The sequence below is a fragment of the Panicum virgatum genome, chromosome 5N (assembly GCF_016808335.1).
Source record: "Panicum virgatum strain AP13 chromosome 5N, P.virgatum_v5, whole genome shotgun sequence".
Lineage (NCBI taxonomy): Eukaryota > Viridiplantae > Streptophyta > Magnoliopsida > Poales > Poaceae > Panicum > Panicum virgatum.
This window is the reverse complement of record NC_053149.1, coordinates 46133980-46143399: the sequence shown is the minus strand read 5'-3', so window position 1 is coordinate 46143399 and position 9420 is coordinate 46133980. Positions and strand designations below refer to the sequence as shown.

The 9420-nt window shown below is 43.5% G+C and overlaps 1 long non-coding RNA gene across 1 annotated transcript; it reads right to left on the bottom strand.

Annotated features, from left to right (window-relative positions):
- Nucleotides 1-248: 248 nt before the first annotated feature.
- On the bottom strand, nt 249-2550 carry LOC120671902. Its single transcript, XR_005673900.1, has 4 exons — nt 2458-2550; nt 1518-1729; nt 1346-1437; nt 249-585 (listed from the first exon to the last, which is right to left on the bottom strand). It is a non-coding gene; the product is annotated as an uncharacterized LOC120671902 (long non-coding RNA).
- Nucleotides 2551-9420: the final 6870 nt, after the last annotated feature.

Here is a 9420-nt window from a genome sequence, read left to right as displayed (position 1 = left end):
CAATCTGTTACATGATCTCACATGTAATATGGAGAGAATCCCCTACAGAACCAACTCTGTTTTAAAATGTTTTAATTAATATTTAAATTATACTAGTTTGTATAAGTATAAAATTTGTTACATATTCTCGTTTGTACATTAGCCTACCCCAACTTGTTTGGGAAAAAAAGGCTATGTTGTTGTTGTTGTTCTATTCTCGTTTGTACATCCTTGTACAGACAAACTCTTTAAGAATCGAGTTTATAATACTTCAATTAATATATAAATTATTTACTACATACATTCCTCTTCCGCCTTACTAATACTCCATACAACCTCCTACCCAATACACCCCAGTACCCCTTCACCACCGAGTCATGTAAGTGGCGCGAACTGGGTAACTGGTACCAGGAGATACCGCCTTAAGCTGAAGTTCTAGGTGCTGAACCTTGAGCATTTGAGCATTTTACCTTGTACCATCTAACACTAGGTGGATGATGGAGAAAAAATTTTAAATACTTTTGATGCCTCCAGTCCAGCTGTACATTCTGGCACCACATCCACATAGGTAACCCTGGTAGTACCGTCTCATCCCTCGTAGCACACCTAAGCAGCGATATAAACATTAAATTACTAACAAAATAATAAAATTTCATCTCAAGTGAGCAGATTAACTAGTTAAACAAGGACATGCCTTAATCATAGTACCACATCAGTTAGGAATGCAAAAAAAACCATGTGACAATCATATGTTTAGTCTTTCAAAAAAAGATAATGGACTGCTAAATTCTTTTTTTTTTTGCAGTTGATTGACATGTATTCAACTTGAATTAGAAAATTATATCATTTTCTTATTGCTGTAGACATATACATGAAGCAATGCGTTAATGAAAGAGATGTTCAATAGTTAGAGGAGTGCATTTAGACAATATACACAGGAAGAGATGTTGAATATGAAGCAAAGAACTGAATTAGCAGCTACACTTATGCAGCCAATTAACCAACCAAAACAGTAGGACAGGCAAGCATAAACATCATCCATAAATGAAGCGCATACCTGCTACGAAGTATCGGAAAACTGAAGAGTATTTTTTATATTGATTAATCTACACGATCCAGAATTTCACACATGTTTCTTCATACATGCAAATACACATTTTCTCGTTGATTACACTACACAATCCAGAACTTTATACATACCAATACAAGCACACTCAATTTGGACACAACCACACTCCGACAGTGCTGCATTGCTACACCAGAGAAGAAATCGCAGCTTAACCTATCATAAGTCATGAGACCTAATTTTTAATATCAGATGTGCAACACATACATGGAGAGAGAGAGAGAGATCTCACCGACTCACCGTGGCTGGATGTGGCAGTCATGAGGTTGCTGTCGGGATGGGGCAAGCTTGAGCTTGCTGTTGTGGCTGAGGCTGGAGCTTGTCAGTGGCATCTTCAGACATAAAGAACAATTACATTTCTTGTTCAGTTATTTTATCAGTACCAGTAGCAGAAGGAACAAAGTTTACATACCTCATTGCATCTGGTACAGTCGAGCTCTGATGAGACCTAGGAGTTTCACAGTTCTGAACCTTCAGGACTTCCATAAAATGCACATCATCAGAAATGGTAGGAAGAAATCCTGAATGTGTTTCCATCAGATGGACTGAATCTGCATTCTTGGGCATCCTTTGGATTTCATTTGTTGTTTCCAGCAATGCATCATTGTGTTCTTGGATAATAGCCTGTTATCATGGTGATAACTTAGTATGCAGCTAAGAACCCAAGACGTATGTGCTAATAAAAGATAACTGATAGAATTCATCATTATGAAGCTGCTATTCTTTAACAACATCACACATGACAATATATGAGATAAAGTAGCATAAATAGGTTATCTACAATAAACAACTGGATTAAATAAAAGAAGTGTATTATGTCTATACAACCTAATTGGCTGCTGCGTTGTCATGAACACATTACCAATTACCAGCTTGATACTATCCCTAGCTTGATACAAGAAGAGTGCTCGTAACTACAAGGAGTAATCTTGATATCAAATAAATGAAGGCAATCAGGAATTCATGTTACTACAGTCAAAAAGAAACATTTCCTGGAATCCATGATATGAACAATCACAACCATGCACTCTACCACTAGCCATAAGAGAAAAACAGAACATGATGCATCTGTTTCTGTGAAGTTTATAGCTATTAATGACAGCACAAGCCCATCAAGTCATCAACACAGAACTTGTTACTCTAGGCAATCATCAAACCTCTCAGGTCTCTCGAGATAATGATTATGCCGATATGCAACTCATTTAAAAGCAAAATGCGAACACCTGATTTGAAAGTAAAAATGCAGACCCGCACAGCCAAACACACTGGCGGATACCAAATTATACAAACAAGCGAATCTGAAGCAAATATATGAGAGCCCACGCACACTTAGGAACAGATAAATAAATCACCTTCAAAAGGGCGACGTGGATGCGAGCTAGCTTGCGGTTGTTCGACGCGAGCGCCATCTCGATCTCCTCCACCGAGAGCCCTAGGTCCGCCTTGATCACCGGCTCAAACACCTGCAACCCACGAAAGAGAACCCGAATCCCATGAATTGCGCACGGAAAAACCGAAATGCCCCACACGATCCGCGGATCGCGAGTGCGGGAAGAAACCCTAGGCTCACCATGAGGAAGTGGAGCACGGAGGCGAGCTCCTAGTGGCGGCGGTGGAGGACGATGGGGTCCTCGGAGGCGGCGGAGGCCTCGTCGGGAACCGGTGCCCTCGGTGGCTTCGCGCGCCGACGGGACGGTATGAGCGGCGACCACGCACCGGGATGGGCGGCCGGGGTGCCTCCTCTGTCGCCACGTGCTGGGAAGGGGGTGGATGGCACAGCCTCCGGCCTGCTTCGCAACCGCGTGCGCGGAGGAGGGACCGCGTGGGGGGGCAGCACCAGCTCCTGCCCGCCTGGTAGCGGGAGGGGCGGCCGCGACCACCGGCCCGCCCGACACTGGCAAGGGCCTCCTTCGTCGCCGGCAGGGAGGGGCAGCCGCGACGCATCTATGTCGGCGCAGGAGAGCCCTGCGTATACTGGATCTGGGAGAACACCGTGCAGACCGGATTTGGCGTCCTCAAAGACCGCCATCGGCATCCGTCCCCCACCCGACGCAGCGGCGAGGGCGATGGCGTCAGGGGGTGGGCTGCGCGTGGGTGGCGGAGGTGGCGGGCGAGGAGCTGGCGAATCTGGAGGCGGCGCACCCGGGCGTCTCGTCGCTAACCTCGACCTGGACGCGGCCGCCTTCTCTTCACTCATCCCGCCGCCGCCGCGGTCACCACCGCCGTCCGTGGTCCCTCCTGGCCGCCACGCGCAGCACCGCTAGCCGCGATCGCGACCCTCTGTCGCGCGCTTCCTCGCGGGCCGCGGTCGCGCCCCGCCGTGGCATGCAGCACCGCTGACCGTGGTATCGCCCGCCGCCGCATGCAGCACCGCCGGATCTGAGCCCGCCAACGCCGGATCGGGACACACCATCGCCGGATCTGGGCGCGCCGCCGCCGGTGTCGCTCGCTGGCCTCGGGACCACCGACCGTGGGTTTAGACGGAGAGGATGAGAGAGAAAGCAAATGGTTCAAATGATTTTGAAATGTGGCGACGGAGAGGGTATCTTTTTATTCTATATAATAGCTGTACATATACACGTATAAAGTACATGATTTGATGTAAATCTGTTCCGTTCTGATGCCGCTCTGATCTCGAGGTGCAAATAGAGGTACAGGATAACACCTACCGGGGTACTCGGGTGCTAGAAATCTTCATTCCTCCGGATCCGCCACCTCAGTGATCTCATCCGATGTTCCGGCTTCATCTTGGCCTGCCTCGCCTGATGACTTGCTGCTACAGCTTCATCTTGCTCTGCTCTGATTGGGGTTATAGCAACCTCATCATCACGCGCTACCTCCTGATATGTTCAAATTGTTGAGGGTTTTGGAGGGAAAGGGGTTATAGCAACCTCATCATCTTGCTCTGCTCTCGGGAACACCAGGGAAAGGGGGTCCCTCCGAGTTGGAGGAACCAGAAGAAGCATTGTCACTTTACAGAAAAGAGGCAGAAATGTTAGAGATCAAAGTTGAACAAAAGCGTGGCAATCCGAAGACGGAAGAAAGAGGGGCTTACTCCACGCGGCGACGGATCGCCGGCGGGGCATTAGAGGGACCCTCATCGGGGCGCTTGGAGCCCGCCATTGCTACAGGAAAACCTAGGGTTTTTTGGAGCTGTTGGAAAGAGAAAGGAAGAGGTGTTGTAGCTAATGGAGGCTTGTTGCCGATGTAGAGCCGGAGGGTGATTTTTATGGATCTGTCTGGACAGGAAAAAGACGGAAAGTGAATCGGCGCGTTGGGCTTGCGCAGATGGAAGGCGAAAGGCCAGGGGCAAAGAAGAGTTTTACCCAGTTGTACGGGGTAAGCCGTGTGCATGGGGTACGAGGAATGACTTTGAATGCTGGTTGAAGTAATTTCGGAACAAAACAAATTATTCCGAAACTGGGGGGGCATGTGTTGACACCGTTTTTTGACACGTGTCAAGGAAGGTGATTTTTGTGAAGGGAAGGTGGCCGATTTGGAAGAAACCAAAAGATACACAGGGTTAGAATCGGCCGATGGAGCTCGTACGATGGGCTAGAGGAATATTCTGCGAAGATGCTGATCCGCCAGCTTTGGTGCTCGGCCGATGGAGAGTTGCCGATGAAGTCAAGGAAGGAGAAGAGGATCCGGACTCTATGAAAATCTTGATGATTCGGTTGTAATATTTTAAGTAGTTTATTTTGTAGATAGTCTTTTCTTTAGGGTCAAGTAATGTTTGCCGTAATCGGCTAGGACTTGATAACGCTAGGCTATATATATCAGTTGTAAGGGACCGGAAAAACTTGATACACATCCAATATAACAAACTTTACAATTTCTTTGCACTTTTTCGGCGACTTCACCTTTTCTTTTTTTTCGACGAGTTCTTTTAAGTTGATCAAGGATGCCTCACATTCGAGCGACTTGATTTGCTGGTGAGTTTTTGTTTTACCGAGTATATTTGAGCTTTAGCTACCGGGCGCATCGTTGTGGCTTCGTTCAAATCTATTCAAAAGTTATCGAGTTTATCTAGGCTTTGACTTTCGGGCGCATCGCTGTCGTCTCGCCTAGATTTATTCACCAATTATCGATATCGGCTAGATTTGTAGGTTTTCCTATGCTTTTTGGCCATTATCATATTTAAAAATATATTAGATCGGCTTTAGGTTTTGGAGTAACACTTTTGTTATCTCAAGAGCCGGTTTAGATCTGTTTTTAGCTTCACATCATCTGACCTACACATTCGTATCTTAGATCTTGTCATACATGCACGATCGGCTGTTCAAAGCCGGTTTTGTCATTTAGTGTATCGGCTGATCCTGCCGATACACTCGTTTGTTACGTGCTTTCATTTAATATCTTTTTATCGTCTATGGTATCGGTGTAGTGAAAATGGCCTCTCATGCCATATTTCAATATAATGTTTTGGTGATTGATATAGACAACACAACACTTGGACTAATTCTTGTCCAAGTGTTGTGTTGTCTATATCAATCACCAAAACATTATATTGAAATATGGCACGAAAGGCCATTTTTGCTACAATCTCCCCCTTTTTGGTGATTGATGACAATACAACCAAAACAAGCAAGATGAATTGCAAGAATATGAAATTGATACCAATTTGAAAAGTTAGAAACTACTTAGCTTGCTCGGATGACATTTCAAAGCTCATTTAAAAAGCCACCGGCATTTGAATAGTCCATAGGACGAAATACTTCCGGCTTGATAGCAATTGTGAAACAATGGCTTGTGGCCAATGTAAGACAATTGTGTGGTTTGAACCATATGAGCAATGAAAAAAATTGTACCTTAGTCCATGGGATCATCAAATTGCACTTCTCCCCCACATTGACTAAGTACCTCCCCCTATCACCAGGCATCCTTTTGCATTGCATTTTCCATTCCTCCCCCTTGCTAATGGCATCATTTACTCCAAACTATTTGCTTGCTTTTAGGGTACATTTCTCCTCCTTTGTCATCAAACACCTAAAAGCTTCATAACCACTAGCAACAAGGAGCATTAGTAGCAAAAGAAATTTACTAGTGATAGAGTATTATACCAACTAACTTTGGCATATATCCCTTTGTTTGAACAAGCTCCCCCTTTTTCAAAGCTTGTGGCACCTCCTATCTTGACACCAAATGTGATGCCAATTGTGACTTGTAGGGGTAGTGTTCAAAAGAAATTGAACTCATGGAGATAGCTCTAGGTGACTACAATAAATAGCACTTGTAAAGCATATTAGTCACACAAACATAAGTTATAGAGTTGGCGCCACTTAGCCTTTGCTTGCCGGAAGCCTTGGTGGCGAACACAAGACGGTGATCAAGCGAAGAGACTTGGCATCACACTTGTTCTTGTTGGACAAGTGGCCGTGGACGTAGGGAGGGACTTGGTGTCCTAACCGAACCACGTTAAATCGTGTGTCTTGGTGTCTTCACGGGAGTTTGCATATTCTCTCCCTTACCTCTTTACTTACCGTATTACGTTTCCACATTTACTCTATCTTGCGTACCTTTACTTTCCTAGTTAGTTTGATTAGGATTGGTTATAGGTTGCAAGTCTTTTAGGAGTAAGTAGAGAGTAGCATAGATAAACCTTAGTCATAACTAGCATGTGTAGGATGTGTTAAGTTTATCTTATGCAAATAGATTGAGCCTTAGGATAGAAAGCGATTAGCGACCCTGTTCACCCCCTCCCCCTCTAGGGTCGGACACCCCGGTGATCCTTACAATCGGCAAAGCTTGCCGATACACCCATCTGAGAGATATTCGGAATCCCAGCCGATACGCTCTCGAATTTGACTTTGTTTTCTCCCTTGTCAATTTCAGGTCAAATTGACTGGCATGCTTGGTTGACTTTCCGTGACTCGGCGAACACTTGCCCTCGGATTCCAGTGTGTTGATTTTTGCGTCAACAGCTTTATTTGCCCTGTGGCTATGAGCAGTATATGAGCCTTGTGGTAAAATGGACCACGTGAGATCCCTTCTTGTGGGAATTTGGTTCATAAATCAACTACGTATCTAACCCTTGTTATATGTACGGTTTATGTGTATGCTAGAGATCATTAACAATTTTAGGAATTAGCATGTGCAATTTTGCCAAATGTGGTTCTCATGTCAGTAACATTCAAGCATAGTGCAGACTCTCTTCAGTGCAGGTTTTGCTTCAGTTAGGAGAACTGCTTCTAATCTTTAATAACTTTGATTTTGTTTTCAATTCCCAAGAGATTTATTGATATATTCTGAATCATTACCCTTTTTGTACCAATTGCTTTAATTGATGTGGAAGGAAGTCTTATTTGGGGGAATAGAAGTCTTATTTTTGTACCAATTGCTTTAATAGAATCATGAGTCTTATTTGGGGAAGAGAAGTCTTATTTTTCATGTTTTTTTATAGATGTGGAAGAGGACGTGTCGGGAGGATAAAAAATTATCATCCAAGGCAATATGTAACAGTTATAACAAATACATGACACTTTATGTCTGAACCAAAACTCAATCGTAAAGGAATCAGTTGGGTATAGAATCAATTTGAAATGATCACTATTAGTGAATGCAAAATATGTGCAAATCAGTTGTACAAATCTTACTTACTTATCTTTGCTTACAAATGCTATGTTATGTCATAATATTTGTTATTATCCTATCACTTTTCTCTATAGTGCTGGTTTATCTTTGCTTAAGAACTGACTAAATTAGTGGTGTTTGTAATTGTAGATGCCGTAGAGGGGCCGGATCAATCGATTTTTTTTCTTGGGAATATTCAAAACATTCCCTATGTAGAATTTCTTTAACAGAAACCACAATACATTTTGTATGTTTTGGTTTGTATTTATGACCCTATGTTCCAGTTTATACTTGACCTTGTTTAAGCCACAATACATACATCATGTATTTATGTTTCAGTTTGTACTCATGAGTCATGACATGTTTTCGAGTGTTACACGTGGTTGAATTGCACTTAGGCTAAAATTTTCATCTATTAGAATTTTTGAAGATACATCCTTGACGCATGAACATCTTTAGTATAAGTATAAATCAGTGTTTAAAAAATGTTTTAAACATCATTTAATTGATTAAACGTTGAACGGTGGCCAAGCGTTGCGTTTAATCACAGTGTCATTTAATCACAACACACATTTAATCATGTTCAATCTACGTTTAATCACAAAAAACTCTAAACCATAGGCAAGTGTTTGCCTAGCGTCTAGCGTTTTTTAAAACCTTGGTATAAATTATAAATTACTGGATGTTTTATAGACATCAATACTTATTTAGTAGACTTTTGAGAACACATGCTAGCAAACCAGCTGTATGTTGTGCGTGTTAATTTGTTTTCACACAATTTCTGTTCATAATGTGGTTCTTAAAACATGTGGGGCATCCCTACTATCTTAGGCTTATCTCCGGTGGCCGAATCATCATCCGGCATGTCTTTTCTGAAGCGAATCTTCACTGCTACAACAACTGAATCATCTATTATGGTATGAATGTTTTGACCTGACTGCATATTTTCGTCATATATAGTTTCATTAAAATGCATTTTGCAACTAAAATGTAGTGTGTTTTTTTTTGCAATATTGTTCTTCAAACACGTGTGGTGTGGCACGTGCACCCTACTAGTATTACTGATGTTTAATTAGGTTTCGATGACAAAGGTTGAAGCAAAATCTCAAGATATATATAGATACTTCTAATTAGTATCACATTCGCACAAAGACGAACACACACAAACCTAATCATACAAAAAAAATGGTTCGGGTAAAATCATGAGGCAACAAACACAAACAAAAAAAAAGGCTAGCTGTACGTATCTCTACTGCCAAGAGAGATCCATGGCCAGCACTGGCGGCGCATACATGCATGTAAGAATGCAGTGAGTAGCATGAATGGAAAGGCCCATATATAACAGTCCGCGGCGAGGATGCGCGGCAGGGTGGGGTGGGGCCGAGCAGGCGATCGGAGGCACGCAACACGCGTAGCAGTTAGCAATGATAACGATGGCTGGATCGTCACTATCTGACGCGTTGATGTACACTCACTATCTGACCCTAGTGCTCATATAGTGCGACTGGTAAAAGCTACTGGGAAAATAGGATTGAGATCCGCTGCAGTTGGGGTGGCTGACTTTGAGCCACTGCATGTGAGGCCCACTAGCGCTGGGGCCCGCTGGTAGTGACCCAATGTCAGTAGCCCCAACGTCAGCTGATCCGGTCCCGGGAAAATATATCTTGTAAAAGATAGTGTGCATGGTCACCACTATACCCACTACAACACAACCACTACATCATGAAAAGCTGCTACCGTGC